The sequence below is a fragment of the Scyliorhinus canicula genome, chromosome 4 (assembly GCF_902713615.1).
Source record: "Scyliorhinus canicula chromosome 4, sScyCan1.1, whole genome shotgun sequence".
NCBI lineage: Eukaryota > Metazoa > Chordata > Chondrichthyes > Carcharhiniformes > Scyliorhinidae > Scyliorhinus > Scyliorhinus canicula.
The window spans coordinates 228,042,444-228,059,584 of NC_052149.1; the positions used below are offsets into that span (position 1 = coordinate 228,042,444).

Here is a 17,141-nt window from a genome sequence, read left to right on the forward strand (position 1 = left end):
GCGCGGGGCTCAGTCGCGGCGATTCTCCGGCCTGGCGCGGGGCACGGTCACGGTGATTCTCCGGCCTGGCGCGGGGCTCTGTCGCGGCGATTCTCCGGCCCGGCGCGGTCACGGTGATTCTCCGGCCTGGCGCGGGGCACGGTCACGGTGATTCTCCGGCCCGGCGTGGGGCACGGTCGCGGCAATTCTCCGGCCCGGCGTGGGGCACGGTCACGGTGATTCTCCGGCCCGGCACGGGGCACGGTCACGTTGATTCTCCGGCCTGGCGCGGGGCACGGTCACGGCGATTCTCCGGCCCAGGGCTCGGTCGCGGCAATTCTCCGGCCCGGCGCGGGGCTCAGTCGCGGCGATTCTCCGGCCCAGCACGTGGCGCGGTCACGGCGATTTTCCGGCCTGCGCGGGGCTCGGTCACGGCGATTCTCCGGCCTGGCGCGGGGCACGGTCACGGCGATTCTCCGGCCGGCGCGGGGGCTCGGTCGCGGCGATTCTCCGGCCGGCGTGGGGCACAGTCGCGGCGATTCTCCGGCCTGGCGCGGGGCTCGGTCACGGTGATTCTCCGGCCCGGCGCGGGGCGCCGTCACGGTGATTCTCCGGCCCGGCGCGGGGCTCGGTCGCGGCGATTCTCCGCCCGGCGCGGGGCTCAGTCGCGGCGATTCTCCGGCCCGGCGCGGGGCGCGGTCACGGCGATTCTCCGGCCCGGCGCGGGGCGCGGTCACGGTGATTCTCCGGCCCGGCGCGGGGCACGGTCACGGTGATTCTCCGGCCTGGCGTGGGGCACGGTCGCGGCGATTCTCCGGCCTGGCGCGGGGCTCGGTCGCGCCGATTTTCCGGCCTGGCGCGGGGCTCGGTCGCGGTGATTCTCCGGCCCGGCGCGGGGCGCGGTCACGGTGATTTTCCGGTCTGGTGCGGGGCACGGCCACGGTGATTCTCCGGCCTGGCGCGGGGCTCTGTCGCGGCGATTCTCCGGCCCAGCGCGGGACGCGGTCACGGTGATTCTCCGGCCTGGCGCGGGGCACGGTCACGGTGATTCTCCGGCCCGGCGCGGGGCACGGTCACGGTGATTCTCTGGCCCGGCGCGGGGCACGGTCGCGGCGATTCTCCGGCCCGGCGCGGGGCACGGTCACAGCGATTCTCCGGCCCGGCGCAGGGCACGGTCACGGTGATTCTCTGGCCCGGCGCGGGGCTCAGTCGCGGCGATTCTCCGGCCCGGCGCGGGGCTCGGTCACGGCGATTCTCCGGCCTGGCGCGGGGCACGGTCGCGGCGATTCTCCGGCCGGCGCGGGGCTCGGTCGCGGCGATTCTCCGGCCTGGCGCGGGGCTCGGTCGCTGCGATTCTCCGGCCCGGCGCGGGGCGCGGTCACGGTGATTCTCCGGCCCGGCGCGGGGCTCTGTCGCGGCGATTCTCCGGCCCAGCGCGGGGCGCGGTCACGGCGATTCTCCGGCCCAGCGCGGGGCACGGTCACGGTGATTCTCCGGCCCAGCGCGGGGCGCGGTCACGGCGATTCTCCGGCCCGGCGCGGGGCTCGGTCACGGTGATTCTCCGGCCTGGCGCGGGGCACGGTCACGGTGATTCTCCGGCCCGGCGTGGGGCACGGTCGCGGCGATTCTCCGGCCCGGCGCGGGGCACGGTCACGGCGATTCTCCGGCCTGGCGCGGGGCTCGGTCACGGCGATTCTCCGGCCTGGCGCGGGGCACGGTCGCGGCGATTCTCCGGCCCGGCGCGGGCGATTCACTGGCCCGGCGCGGGGCTCAGTCGCGGCGATTCTCCGCCCGGCGCGGGGCACGGTCGCGGTGATTCTCCGGCCCGGCGCGGGGCTCAGTCGCGGCGATTCTCCGGCCTGGCGCGGGGCACGGTCACGGTGATTCTCCGGCCTGGCGCGGGGCTCTGTCGCGGCGATTCTCCGGCCCGGCGCGGTCACGGTGATTCTCCGGCCTGGCGCGGGGCACGGTCACGGTGATTCTCCGGCCTGGCGCGGGGCTCTGTCGCGGCGATTCTCCGGCCCGGCGCGGTCACGGTGATTCTCCGGCCCGGCGTGGGGCACGGTCACGGTGATTCTCCGGCCCGGCACGGGGCACGGTCACGTTGATTCTCCGGCCTGGCGCGGGGCACGGTCAGGGCGATTCTCCGGCCCAGGGCTCGGTCGCGGCAATTCTCCGGCCCGGCGCGGGGCTCAGTCGCGGCGTTTCCCCGGCCCAGCACGTGGCGCGGTCACGGCGATTTTCCGGCCGGCGCGGGGCTCGGTCACGGCGATTCTCCGGCCTGGCGCGGGGCACGGTCACGGCGATTCTCCGGCCAGCGCGGGGCTCGGTCGCGGCGATTCTCCGGCCGACGTGGGGCACAGTCGCGGCGATTCTCCGGCCTGGCGCGGGGCTCGGTCACGGTGATTCTCCGGCCCGGCGCGGGGCGCCGTCACGGTGATTCTCCGGCCCGGCGCGGGGCTCGGTCGCGGCGATTCTCCGGCCCGGCGCGGGGCTCAGTCGCGGCGATCCTCCGGCCCGGCGCGGGGCTCGGTCACGGCGATTCTCCGGCCCGGCGCGGGGCGCGGTCACGGTGATTCTCCGGCCTGGCGCGGGGCACGGTCACGGTGATTCTCCGGCCTGGCGTGGGGCACGGTCGCGGCGATTCTCCGGCCCGGCGTGGGACACGGTCACGGTGATTCTCCGGCCCGGCGCGGGGCACGGTCACGGTGATTCTCCGGCCTGGTGCGGGGCACGGTCACGGCGATTCTCCGGCCCAGGGCTCGGTCGCGGCAATTCTCCGGCCCGGCGCGGGGCTCAGTCGCGGCGATTCTCCGGCCCGGCGCGGGGCACGGTCACGGCGATTTTCCGGCCGGCGCGGGGCTCGGTCGCGGCGATTCTCCGGCCTGGCGCGGGGCTCGGTCGCGGCGATTCTCCGGCCGGCGTGGGGCACAGTCGCGGCGATTCTCCGGCCTGGCGCGGGGCTCGGTCACGGTGATTCTCCGGCCCGGCGCAGGGCGCCGTCACTGTGATTCTCCGGCCCGGCGCGGGGCTCGGTCGCGGCGATTCTCCGGCCCGGCGCGGGGCTCAGTCGCGGCGATTCTCCGGCCGGCGCGGGGCTCGGTCACGGCGATTCTCCGGCCCGGCGCGGGCCGCGGTCACGGTGATTCTCCGGCCTGGCGCGGGGCTCTGTCGCGGCGATTCTCCGGCCCGGCGCGGGGCACGGTCACGGTGATTCTCCGGCCTGGCGCGGGGCTCTGTCGCGGCGATTCTCCGGCCCAGCGCGGGGCGCGGTCATGGTGATTCTCCGGCCTGGCGCGGGGCTCTGTCGCGGCGATTCTCCGGCCCGGCGCGGGGCACGGTCACGGTGATTCTCTGGCCCGGCGCGGGGCTCAGTCGCGGCGATTCTCCGGCCCGGCGTGGGGCACGGTCGCGGCGATTCTCCGGCGCGGGGCGTGGTCACGCCGATTCTCCGGCCCGGCGCGGGGCGCGGTCGCGGCGATTCTCCGGCCCGGCGCGGTCGCGGCGATTCTCCGGCCCGGCGCGGGGCACGGTCACGGTGATTCTCCGGCCCGGCGCGGGGCTCAGTCGCGGCGATTCTCCGGCCCGGCGCGGGGCTCGGTCACGGTGATTCTCCGGCCTGGCGCGGGGCACGGTCACGGTGATTCTCCGGCCCGGCACGGGGCACGGTCACGGTGATTCTCCGGCCTGGCGCGGGGCACGGTGATTCTCCGGCCCGGTGCGGGGCACGGTCGCGCCGATTCTCCGGCCCGGCGCAGGGCTCGGTCACGGCGATTCTCCGGCCTGGCGCGGGGCACGGTCGCGGCGATTCTCCGGCCCGGCGCGGGGCTCGGTCGCGCCGATTCTCCGGCCTGGCGCGGGGCACGGTGATTCTCCGGCCCGGTGCGGGGCACGGTCGCGCCGATTCTCCGGCCCGGCGCGGGGCTCGGTCGCGCCGATTCTCCGGCCTGGCTCGGGCTCGGAGAATCGCGCCCAATGTATACAATGGGCCTTGTGAAGCAGCAGATACCGTTACTCACAGACTGATTGGGAAGATAGCTAGAATGAGGCCTTGAAACATGCAGAAACAGAGGGCACGGTCTAACGGGTGAACCACTAAGTTTGGCGCGACCTGCTGGGTGCTTCCTGATGGTCAATCCAGCGAGACCGCGACCTGTAAAGATCCCCCATGGGCTTTGCCATGCCACCACGCAGACCAGCTCCGCGTTTCAGGGATGCCAACTTGGCCTGACTGTTGGACACAGTGGTGTTGAGACGGGGCACTCTATTCCCCTCAGGATGTAGTAAAGTCAGCCACAGGTCAGCCAGAGGACGTCACCTTGCGGAGCTTTACAAGGAGGACCACTGTCCAGTGCTGTAAGAAACTCAACGACCCTCACTGGGCCGCACCAGTGACTTGGCATCTACCCTTTGGCAACAGTCCCTCATGCCACCACCAAACCCCCCCCCCAACTAGGATGGCGGCTGGCACTACACACCACTCCCTCCCCCCCAGCACTCTGACACCCATCAGCACAACCCACCCATGCCCAACAACCGTTCCCATGCCCATCTCCTGGCATAGACCCCCCCCCCCCCAATATATAATGCATGAAGCATGCAGCTCACAATGCCCTCTCTCTGTCCCTGCAGGAGGCATTGACCCAGGCGGGGTGCCAGACATCAGGGTCCTCACCCCCTATGAGGAATGGACCCTGGAAGTTGTGTGGGTAAGCGAGGATAACGCAGTCACTGACAGCGAGGTTGGCCTACGTCACAGAGGTGAGGATCCACCCCCCCCCCCCCCCACCCATGTGATCCGTTGCAAGTGAGTTGTTCGGTCTGACATAATGATCCTCCCAAAAGAGAAAATGCTGGAAAATCTCAGCAGGTCTGGCAGCATCTGTAAGGGGAGAAAAGAGCTAAGGTTTCGAGTCCGATGACCCATTGTCACAGCTAAAAGACATAGAAAGTGGGAAATATTTATACTGTGAGGTGAGGGAATGAAAGATGAGTCACAGCCACAGAAACCAAGGGAACAGAGTGCTAATAGCAGTCCCCAGAGAGAATAAAAGGTGTGACAGGCCAAACAGCAGAGAATCTAACAACAGAGGGTACACTGTGACAGACGTAGATGTGGGGGGTGGGGGTAGGAGAGAGGTAAAATGATAAAAAGGGGGGAGGGGAAGCAAAGGGGAGAAAAGGAAAGGAAGGGGGATAAGATAGGGTGAAAGAGTGGGGGGGGGGAATATATATGGGATGAAAACAAATGGGTCGAGGTGGGGTAGAGCTAATCATCTGAAATTATTGAATTTGATGTTGAGACCGGAAGGCTGTAACGTGCCTCACCGGAAGATGAGATGTTGTTCCTCCAGTTTCCGTTGAGCTTCACTGGAACATTGCAGTAGGCCAGGGACAGACATGTGGGCATGGGAACAGGGTCTTTTGTTAAAATGGCAAGCAACGGGAAGGTCAGGGGCCTGAATGCGCACAGACCGAAGGTGCTCAGCATAGCGATCACCCGGTCTGCGTTTAGTCTCTCCGATATAGAGAAGACCACATTGGGAGCAGCGAATGCAATAGACCAGATTGGAAGAGATGCAAGTGAAATGATTTCCTCTCCTCTCACTGACCATATGTCCATTCTCCCGCAGGATCTCCATCGGATGGTGCCGGTCCATTCGGGACAGCCCCCCCACCCCCCCCGCCTTCCAAGAGAACACCTCGGAGGGAGCTCCGGTGATGTCACCATCGAGGCGTCACTCACACCTTCCACCTCGGAGGACATCATCCCCCTCTGGGTCCCTCCCTGGCCCAATGGGTGGCTGGGTCTTCAGGGTGGGGGGGACGGGGGTGGTGGAGCCCTGTACATGGGCTGCCGTCTCGAGCCTGTGTCACTATTGCTGCTGCAGCCTTCTGTGGTGGTATGAATGGGAGCACTGCCATTGGTGCAGAGCATTGGTTTCCCATTGGCTCTGGCTGGTCATGTGCCTCTCGTCTGATTGGCTGGGACTAGTCATGTGACTGCTCACCAATTGGTCGAGAGGCAAGTAGACCCCGCCTCCAAGGCAGGGTATAAGTACCCAGAGTTCCCGGCGGTCGGCCTTTCTCTGTAGTCGACCACCGGGCTAACAACTAGCTGATTAAAGCCACAGTTTGGATCTTCATCGTGTCTCGCATCCAATTGATGGTACATCAATTTCTCCTGCATCTGGCCGCCTGGCCTGCCAGCAGCACCATGTGGGCAGCCACCGCAGGGCCCACAATACCATCCATAATGTGATAGCTGCAAGGAATTAGAGAGGGTGAGAGGCCGATAATCAGTGATGGCATCAACCTCGGGACCCTCGTGTCCCCCAAACCTCCACCACCCTTACGTTCCCTGCCTTCTCGAAGGGTGCCATCCAACGAGCCAGTAGCGCTGGGGGAACTCCGCCCTGCACACATACCCCCGGCCACAGCAGAGGCCCTGGATCCCAGACACCAGACTCTGGGTCCCTGACACCTGCCAGGAACATTACTTGGACCGGGCGGAGGTTCCCTGTGCTGTTGACACACCAAGAGTTCAGGTTAAAGTGTCCAGGCCTCAGAGTTTGACTGGGCTGTTAGGCAGTAACACTCGCCTGAGACATGGCGCGTGTACCCAAGGTATTCCACTTGAGAGCCAATTCCCCATCAGCAATAGCCTTCAGCTGTGCAGTCCGTGGCTGCTGACAGTTAGGGGGAGTTGAAGTGACCTACACCATATTACCGTTGTCATGGCTCTGGGGGTGTTTGGTGAGACGGACAGGTGGCGGCTAAAGTTGCCCCTGTTATGGGTATACACAATCCCGGGGGGGGCATGGGCGCTAAGCCTCTCACATCTCCCTGCCCAGGTGTAACCCCTTACCGGTGGCGCCCGGCCCTTCTGATCAGGCCCACCCAAACGGAGGGGCTCCCCTCCTCCCCCCCCCCCCCCCCCCCCCACCCCCACCCACCCAGCACTGGGGCAGCAGTTCCAGAGCCCCCGGGCTTCATGCCCAATTTCGAAGATGGCTACTCAGCTCTTCCAATCCCCCCCAGCAGCCATTTTGCCAGCTTCCCATTTTTAAACAGGTGAGCTAAAGGCCGCCCACGTGGTCTCCCGCTGGGTTAGATCTCGGGAGGCCGTTAGATAGGGCGTCCGTCCCGTTAACGACATTGCCCTCAATTGGTGTTATTTGGAACCTCGCCACGTCAAGGTGGGACCTGGAACCCGCCTACAAGATGTGCTGCACTGTCAGAGGATCAGTACTGAGGGAGTGCTGCACTGTCAGAGGGACAGTACTGAGGGAGTGCTGCACTGTCAGAGGGTCAGTACTGAGGGAGCGCTGCACTGTCAGAGGGTCAGTACTGAGGGAGCGCTGCACTGTCAGAGGGTCAGTACTGAGGGAGTGCTGCACTGTCAGAGGGTCAGTACTGAGGGAGTGCGGCACTGTCAGAGGGTCAGTACTGAGGGAGTGCTGCACTGTCAGAGGGTCAGTACTGAGGGAGTGCTGCACTGTCAGAGGGTCAGTACTGAGGGAATGCTGCATTGTCAGAGGGTCAGTACTGAGGGACTGCTGCACTGTCAGAGGGACAGTACTGAGGGAGTGCTGCACTTTTTTATAAATGTTTTTTTATTGAGTTTTCATATTTTATACATGACAAATTACAAGTTATTAGAGAGAGAGAAAAAAAAAAGGAAAAAAAGGAAAACACAAAAATTTAACATGAATATTTACAGGTAAGCATCTTCATAACAATAATTGTGGCCGCCCCCTTTAGCCAGCATACATATTTTACATTCCCCAATATGGCCGAGGCACATGTTTATAGGCATTTATTTATAGTTTGGTTTTGGGCCTTAGCTTGCCATCAAACCCCCATACCGAGCCCGTATCCCCCCCACCCCCCCTCCCCCCGGCTACCTTCCCCCGATTCCCGTCCATTTTCCCCTGGTTCTTGGCCACCCGACTATTCTTCCTCATGTACATTGGCCACAAACAGGTCCCGGAATAATTGCATGAATGGCTCCCACGTTCTGTGGAAGCCGTCGTCCGACCCTCAGATGGCGAATTTGATTTTCTCCATTTGGAGAGATTCCGAGAGGTCGGACAGCCAGTCTGCAGCTCTGGGTGGTGCTGCTGACCGCCAGCCAAACAGGATTCTACGGCGGGCAATCAGGGAGGCAAAGGCAAGGGCGTCCGCCCTCCTCCCCAGGAATAGATCTGGCTGGTCTGAAACCCCGAAGACCGCCACTATCGGGCATGGCTCCACCCTCACCCCCACCACTTTGGACATAGCCTCGAAGAAGGCTGTCCAGTACTCCACAAGTCTGGGGCAAGACCAGAACATGTGGGCGTGGTTGGCCGGGCCTCTCTGGCACCGCTCACATTTGTCCTCCACCTCCGGGAAGAACCTACTCATACGGTTTCTCGTTAAGTGGGCTCTATGTACCACTTTTAGTTGCGTCAGGCTGAGCCTTGCGCACGTGGAGGTGGAGTTGACCCTATGCAGTGCTTCGCTCCAGAGTCCCCACCCTATCTCCATCCCCAGGTCGTCCTCCCATTTCCTTCTTGTTGCGTCCAGTACGGTGTCGTCCCTATCTACCAGTCGGTCATACATGTCACTACAGTTCCCTTTCTCTAGGATACTTGCGTCCAGTAGGTCTTCCAATAGTGTCTGTCGTGGCGGTTGTGGGTACGTCCTTGTCTCCTTTCGTAGGAAGTTTTTGAGCTGCAGGTACCGTAGCTCGTTCCCCCCAGCTAGCTGAAATTTCTCTGTCAGTTCGTCCAGTGTTGCGATCCTGTCGTCCGTGTATAGGTCCCTGACTGTCAGTGTCCCCCCGTCCTGCCTCCACCTTTTGAAGGTGGCGTCGGTCAGTGCTGGTTTGAACCTATGGTTGTTGCAGATGGGAGCCTTGTCCGACATTTTGTACAGGCCAAATTGCTGCCGCAGTTGGTTCCAGGATTGGAGGGTGGCTGTCACCACTGGGCTGGTGGAGTGTTTTTTGGGTGGGGATGGGAGTGCTGCCGTGGCGAGGGCCCGGAGGGAGGTTCCCATGCAGGAGGCCTCCTCCGCACGCACCCACTCGGCTTCTGGCTCCTGGATCCATCCCCTTACTCACTCTGCTGTTGCCGCCCAGTGGTAGAATTGTAGATTCGGGAGGGCTAGCCCCCCCCCTGGATTTTGTTTTTTGTATGACCTTCTTTGGGATCCTAGCATTTTTACCCCCCCATACGAACGCCATGATATGTTTGTCCAGCACTTTGAAAAAGGCCTTGGGGATGTAGATCGGAATGGATCTAAACAGGAAAAGGAACCTGGGCAGTACGTTCATTTTGATCGTCTGGACTCTCCCCGCAAGGGAGAGCGGGAGTGTGTTCCATCTTTGCAGGTCCTTTTTAACTTCCTCCGTCAGGCTGGTGAGGTTCCATTTGTGGATTCCTTTCCAGTCATGGGCTATTTGGATCCCCAGGTAGCGGAATTTATTTCGGGCTTGTTTGAACGGCAGCCCCTTTAGTGCTGCCCCCCCCCCCTTGCGGGTGTACTGGGAAGATCTCACTTTTGCTCATGTTGAATTTGTAGCCCGAGAAGGCTCCAAACTCTTTCAGGAGCGCTATGATTCCGTCCATGCTGCTTTGTGGGTCCGAGATATAGAGGAGCAGATCATCCGCATAGAGTGAGACTCTGTGCTCTCTACCTCCCCTTCGGATCCCCCTCCAATTTTTTGCTGCCCTGAGCGCGATTGCTAACGGTTCGATTGCTAGTGCGAACAGCAGCGGGGACAGTGGGCATCCTTGTCTGGTGCCCCTGTGCAGCTGGAAGTATTGGGAGTTGGTATTGTTGGTCCGTACACTCGCCATGGGAGCGTTGTATAGGAGCTTTACCCAAGCGGTGAACCCTGTTCCAAGCCCGAACCGCTCCAGTACCTCTATGAGGTATTTCCATTCGACTCTGTCGAAGGCCTTTTCTGCGTCCAGGGAGACGATCACCTCTTGTGTTCTCTCCCCGGAGGGGGTCATTATCACGTTCAGCAGGCGCCTGATGTTCGCGGTAAGCTGTCTACCTTTGACGAAGCCCGTCTGGTCCTCTGTGACCACCTCAGGTACACAGTCTTCTAGCCTTTTGGCTAGGATTTTGGCCAGTATTTTGGCGTCTGCGTTCAGCAGAGATATGGGTCTGTATGACCCACATTCCGTTGGGTCTTTGTCTTTCTTAGGTATCAGCGAGATTGAGGCCTGTGCTAACGTGGGTGGCAGTGTGCCCCTAGCTAGCGAGGAGGGAGTGCTGCACTGTCAGAGGGACAGTACTGAGGGAGTGCTGCACTGTCAGAGGGTCAGTACTGAGGGAGTGCTGCACTGTCAGAGGGTCAGTACTGAGGGAGTGCTGCACTGTCAGAGGGTCTGTACTGAGGGAGTGCCGCACTGTCAGAGGATCAGTACTGTGGGAGTGCTGCACTGTCAGAGGATCAGTACTGAGGGAGTGCTGCACTGTCAGAGGGTCAGTACTGAGGGAGTGCTGCACTGTCAGAGGGTCAGTACTGAGGGAGTGCTGCACTGTCAGAGGGTCTGTACTGAGGGAGTGCCGCACTGTCAGAGGATCAGTACTGTGGGAGTGCTGCACTGTCAGAGGATCAGTACTGAGGGAGTGCTGCACTGTCAGAGGGTCAGTACTGAGGGAGTGCTGCACTGTCAGAGGGACAGTACTGAGGGAGTGCTGCACTGTCAGAGGGTCAGTACTGAAGGAGTGCTGCACTGTCAGAGGGTCAGCACTGAGGGAGTGCTGCACTGTCAGAGGGTCAGTACTGAGGGAGTGTTGCACTGTCAGAGGGTCAGTACTGAGGGAGAGCTGCACTGTCAGAGGGTCAGTACTGAGGGAGTGCTGCACTGTCAGAGGGTCAGTACTGAGGGAACACTGCATTGTCAGAGTGTCAGTACTGAGGGAGTGCTGCACTGTCAGAGGGTCAGTACTGAGGGAGTGCAGCACTGTCAGAGGGTCAGTACTGAGCGAGAGCTGCACTGTCAGAGGGTCAGTTCTGAAGGCTGTCTCCCTCAAATGGACGTAAAAGATCCTACAAACCTGATTAGAAAGCAGAACAGGGAAGGTCTCTCCAACACGCGGAGCCATTTCTATCCTAAACTAATACCACTCAACAAATTATCTTGCATTGTCACATTGTGGGAGGTTCTGTATACAAACTGGCGACTGTGTTTCCCACATTACTGCATTTCAAAGAGTATTTCATTGGCTGCAAAGCACCTTGAGATGTCCTGGAGTGGCGAAAGGGGCTATAGAAATTCAGGTTTGACACAGAGGTCAGTGTTCGAGACCATGAAGGCTTTTCACGAAACTGATCCGGGCAATATTCCCTTTGTGGGGATGGTTTCCACTCGTTGCTGCTTCTGCCCCGGGAGAGCTCGCTATTAACATTCATGAATCCGGACTATGAGACTGTTATCCCCCCCCCCCCCCCTGACAGTCACATCATCCAGCTCCCCGAGCACATTCAAAAATGACAGCCGTGTGGCCTTTGTTTAAAAGGACATCAGTAAGGACAGTGATTCCACCTCATGCAAGTACAGCCAAATCCTGCAGGGAAAAGACTGACGTGAGACCTTGGTGACTCATTTCAAAGTAAGAAAACAGCAGCAGGAAAATACCTTTTAAATAATACAAACTGCTCGCTGCAGAATAAATGACAGTTAAATTCAGCACCCGTTCCAGAACCTCAGATAATAAAATATCTCTTTACGTAACACCAACCTTGACTGGATGTAGAGGGCTGAGTCCTTTTGTGTTCAGTCTGCTTCCTCACGTTGACGTCAAGTCTCCTTGCATGTCATTCATCCTGGAATCCTAAAAATGGAAATCTGCTTACCCTGTCAATTCCTCCGACAAACACCACGTATTAAAATTTCAAACTGGGTGTCACTTACCCACTGCATCTTCATTAACCTTGTCCCCTCTCCGACTTGTTTGTCACTGGAATGGGTTAAACTGCAGGAAGTAGCCTTGTTCACACTGTGACTGCATCATCCCAGCAATAGTGAATCCGAGTTGCTCATTCTGAAGGGCATTGACTGTCCTTTGCAATAATCAGTCAGCAAAAGGTACATAAGAAGAGACCCATAGGACGATGCAAGTATCTGCTTACCTCTCTTGCGAACTCTCCTCTCCCACTCTGACTCTTCCTCTCTCTTTCCATCAGCATTCTGCTCCACCGCAACTCCAGCCCTTAGCTTTTATCTTTCAACCATTTGTTCGCTGGGTCTGCCCTATCTGGGACTGGCTACACAATCACCTCCTGCAGTATAGCTTGGACTCACCAGTTACACACTCGCCTGCTGCAGTGTAGCTGTGACCTTCAACTCACTCATTCACCTGCTGCATGGGAGGCAACGGCAGAGTGGTATTGTCACCGAACTAGTGAGCCAGAGATCCGGGGTAATGCTCTGGGGACCCAAATTCAAATCCCACCACGGCGGCTGACAAAATTTGAATTCAATAAAAATGTGGAATTAAAAGCTGCCGACCGTGAAACCATTGTCGATTGCTGTACAAACGGCTCTCTAATGCCTTGAGGGAAGGCAATATGCCATCCTTCCGTGGTCTGGCTTACACATGACTCCAGACCCACAGCAATGTAGTTGACTCTGAAATGCCTTCATTAAGGCTTGGCAATAAATGCTGGTTCCAGCAGTGCCCACATCCTATGAATGAATTTTACAAAGTATAGTGGGCCCTAACTGCTGCACCAGCAGCTGGATTCAATTGCACTTGAGCATGTAGACCATAGAGTGGGCCCAGGGTATACATGTACATTAGGTGCCTGCGTGTTTTTGGCCAGAAATGTGCACGTCAGTCTGCTGCATCCTGAAAGACAAGGATTGAAGATCATGTGCAACACAGAGGCCCCGATGTTGGACTTAAGCCTGACTCAGAAGCAAAGGCGGCTCCACCATCGAAAATCTGCTCAAAGCTCTGCATCAGGCCAGAGTCTAATCTGGGCTCCTGGAATCCTGCACAATGCTCCCAGATCTCTGCACTCCTTCATTTCTGGCCTCTTGCATATTCCAGATTTGAATCGCTCTACCATTGTGGGTCCAGCTTCCAGCTGCCTCAATCCGAACCTCTGGAATTCCCTCTGTAAACTCCCCTGTCCCGCTACCTCTCTGTCCTCCTTTACGATGCTCCTTAAAATTGACTTGTGTGGCCAAACCTTTGTTCATCAGTCCTCCTATCTCCTTACCTGGCTTTGGGTTCAATTTTGTCAGGTTTATGCTCCTTTGAAACTCATTGGGCCATTGTATTGTATGAATACCAATTGTTGTGGACTGGTGTGATTCGAAGATATATCATCAGACCAGGATATTGCCATTTAGCCCCTCGAACCTGATGCATCATTCAATTAGATCATGAGAGATCAGCATATTAACTCTATCAGTTGCGGTTCCTTAACCTTTGTTTTCCTTCCCTAACAAAAATCAATCAATTTCAGTTTTGAAATCTTCAATTTTTCTCAACCTCAGCAGTTTATGAGACAGGAGAATTCCAGATTTTTGCTCTCCTTTGTGTGAAGCAGCATTTCATCCCTGAATGGCCTATCTCTGATTTTAAGGTTATATACACCCTTCTTCAGAACTTCCCACGACAAGAGCCACAAGTTTCTCTCTATCCATCTTGTGGCCTGATTGTTTTGCCATAGTGAGCTATCTTCATTCATTTAAGGCATTCCAATTGGATTTGGTGCCCTTGGCATTCTCGAGGAGGACAATTTGTTTCTGAGCCCTATCCACAACATTTTACTGGGCATCCCATGGAAGGACAAAATCACAAATGTAGCAGTCCTCTCAAAGAGCAGAGGCAATTTTTGTTCGCGGAGAGAAGGCAGTTGCGTCCCTCCCGATTTTCTGTATGGCTGTGTAGGCTGAGCCAGACGGACAGTAGGATGACCAAAGCTCTCTGCTTCAAGATTGCGACAAGTGTAACAGACATGAAAGCCCTAAATGTTGATTCTTGCACCTTGCATACACTAGTCGATGACAGAGGAAAATTGTAATCAGCTATGATCTAGCACAAGCCGCCATGATGGTCAGTGGCTACAGTGACTTGGCAACAGGCCCGAACACCAAATGCAAACCCAAAGCATCATATAACCACGGGTGATACTAAGATTGCAGGAGTTGAGGATAGCGATCATTCCCGTACCAGCCTCCCCGAGCAGGCGGTGGAGTGTGGCGACTGGGGGATTTTCACAGTAACTTCATTTGAAGCCGAATTGTGACAATAAGCGATTTTCATTTCATTTCAAAATTGGGCTGAGAAATGGTAGATGGAATTTAACCCGGACAAATCCGAGGTGATGCATTTTGGAAGATCCAATTCAGATGGGATCTATAATGTAAACGGCAGAACCTTCAGGAGCAGAGAGGCACAGAGAGATCTGGGCGTGCAGGTCCACAGATCCACAGGTGAAAATGGTGGTAAAGAAAGCTCGTGGCATGCTTGTCTTCATAGGACGGGGTATCAAGTATAAAAGCTTGAAAATTATGTTTCGTTTTTAGAAAATATTTTTTTGAGGCATTTATAATTTTAACAATTTTAAACATCAAATGTCAACAAAAATAAAAACACAACAAAATAACCAACAATCCCGCCCCAAGCAGAGACCCCAGCCAACATGGCTGACACAAACAATGCCACCTTCCCCAACACCACCTCCCCCCTCGTTGGTTCTTCTGTCTTTACTCATCTCTCCCATGCCTCACCTTTCTCCCCCTTCCCCCCACTTCCCTCTGCTGACCAGCTTAATTTGCCTTGAAGAAGTCGATGAATGGCTGCTACCTCCGAGCAAACCCTTACAACAAATCCCTCAAGGCGAACTTAAGTTTTTGAGTCTGAGAAACCCAGCCATGTCGCTAACCACCCTCCCCCCCCCCCCCCCCCCCCACGCCCCACCCCGACTTCGGGGGCTCCGAGTCCCTCCAACCTAGTAAGATCTGTCTCCGGGCCACCAGGGAGGTAAAGGCCAGGATTTCGGCCTCTCTCATCCCCTGGGCTCCCGGGTTTTTCGATACACCAAAGATCGCCACCTCTGGACTCAGCGCCACCCTCACTTTTAAGAGCTCTAACATGACGTCAGCAAATCCCTGTCAGAAACCCTCAGCCTCAGGCATGTCCAAAACATATGGACATGATTCGCAGGACCCCTCGCACAGCGCCCGCACCTATCCTCCACCCCCTCAAAGAACCTGCTCATCCGGGCCACAGTCATGTGCGCCCTGTGGACCACCTTAAACTGTACCGGGCTGAGCCTGGCACACGATGAGAATGCATTAACTCTCCTCAGGGCCTCCTCCTATGACCCGACCTCCAACTCCCCACCCAGCTCTTCTTACCACTTTCTCTTCACCTCCCCTATCGGAGCTCCCTCCCACTCCATCAGCTCCTTATAGATCTCTGAGACCTTCCCCTCTCCTACTGCTGTTCTCGACATCATCGTATCCTGGCCTCCGGTGCGGCAGGTGCGGGAAGCTCGAAACCTGCCTCCGCACAAAATCCCTCACCCGAAGAAACCCGAACCCATGCCACCCTGGCAACTCCAACTCCACCTCCTCCAGGCTTGGGAAATATTCATCAATAAAGAAATCACCTCCGAAACCCGCCAACCCACCTCCCCACCCACCACCGTTCAGCCCCCCCCCCACCCCTCCCCCCCCCCCCCCCCCCCCCCCGGAGCTAACCGATGATTATCACATATCGGTGCTCACACCAATGCCCCCTCATGCTGCCTCCACTGTCCCCACACCCTCAGGGCTGCCACTACCACCGGGCTTGTAGAGTATCACGCCAGCGAGAATGGCAGAGGCCCCCAGACTCGTGCCCTTACATGATGCCGCCTCCACCCGCTCCCATACCGACCCCACCCCACTATCCACTTCCTGACCGTCGCAATATTCCCCGCCCAGTAGTAATTAATAAAATTCGGAAGAACCAGACCCCCCACCCCCCTACCCCCACGCCTCTGCTCCAGCACCAACTTTTTCACCCGCGGGGTTTTACCCGTCCAAATAAATCCTGAGATCTCAGCTTTCACTTATTTGAAGAACGCCTTGGCAATAAAAATTGGGAGGCTCTGAAAAACAAACGGAAACCTCGAGAGGACTGTCATTTTAACCGTCTGAACCTGTCCCGCCAATGACAACGGGAGCGCATCCCACCTCCGAAAGTCCCCCCTCATCTGTTCTACCAAGTGTCCCAAATTCAGTTTATGTAACTGCTCCCACTCTCGCGCCACCTGGATACCCAAATATCGAAAGCTCCCTCCCACCACTTTGAACGGCATCTCACCCAACGCCTTCTCCTGTCCCCTCGCCCGAAAACCAGCCGAATTCCTCTAATATCCCCATAATGCCTCCATCCCCCCCAGCGTGTCCGAAATGTACAGAAGTAGATCGTCTGCGTAGAGCGAGACCCTGTGCTCCCCCACCCCCCCCCCCCCCCGCATATTATCTCCTGCCAGATCCTCGACGGTCTCAATGCCAATGCCCACGGCTCTATAGCCAAGGCAAACAACAGTGGGGAAAGTGGACACCCCTACCTCGTCCCCCAGTGAAACCTGAAGTAATCTGATCTCACCCGATTCATTTGCACACCCGCCACCAATGTCTGTTATAGCAACCGGAACTAATCCACAAATCTCTGCCCAAACCGCCCCAGGACCTCCCGTATGTATTGCCACTCCACCCGATCAAAGGCCTTCTCTGCCACCAACACCTCAAACTCGCGCCCCTTTGGAGGCATCATATTTACATTCAGCAACCTCCTAATGTTGGTCGCCAAATGCCGCCCCTTAATGATCCCCCGTCTGGTCCTCCCCAACTACCCTCCCCTATTACCCTCTCCTATTACCCTCCCCTATTACCCTCCCCTATTACCCTCTCCTATTACGCTCCCCTATTACTCTCTCCTTTTGCCCTGGGCTCTCTTGGGGACCTTATTTTGACCCCTAACCCCAACATGGCCCTGGTTATGACCTTGAGCCTGATCCCAACCCTTGACCCCTCTGGCCCCTGGTTGAGTGACAGCCGCCCCTCGGTTGCCAGGGGGGGACGCCGCGCTGTCACCAGGGTTACCAAACGTCACCTATCGCCCCGGCCCGCCCCTTCCGGGAGGTGGGA

The 17,141-nt window shown here is 58.2% G+C and overlaps 1 protein-coding gene across 2 annotated transcripts in view; it reads right to left on the reverse strand.

Annotated features, from left to right (window-relative positions):
• The window catches only part of LOC119965425 (RELT-like protein 2), a 66,636-nt gene extending 54,221 nt beyond the window's left edge, over window positions 1-12,415 (reverse strand). The window contains exons 1-2 of one of the 2 annotated variants that reach the window (XM_038796195.1): window positions 11,898-12,414; window positions 11,725-11,817 (exon numbers count right to left, since the gene is read on the reverse strand). The gene's annotated coding sequence lies outside the window, so the exon portion shown is untranslated. Of the gene's footprint in view, window positions 1-11,724; window positions 11,818-11,897 lie in introns of both variants that reach the window. The other variant, XM_038796196.1, reaches the window with a different exon arrangement.
• Window positions 12,416-17,141: the final 4,726 nt, after the last annotated feature.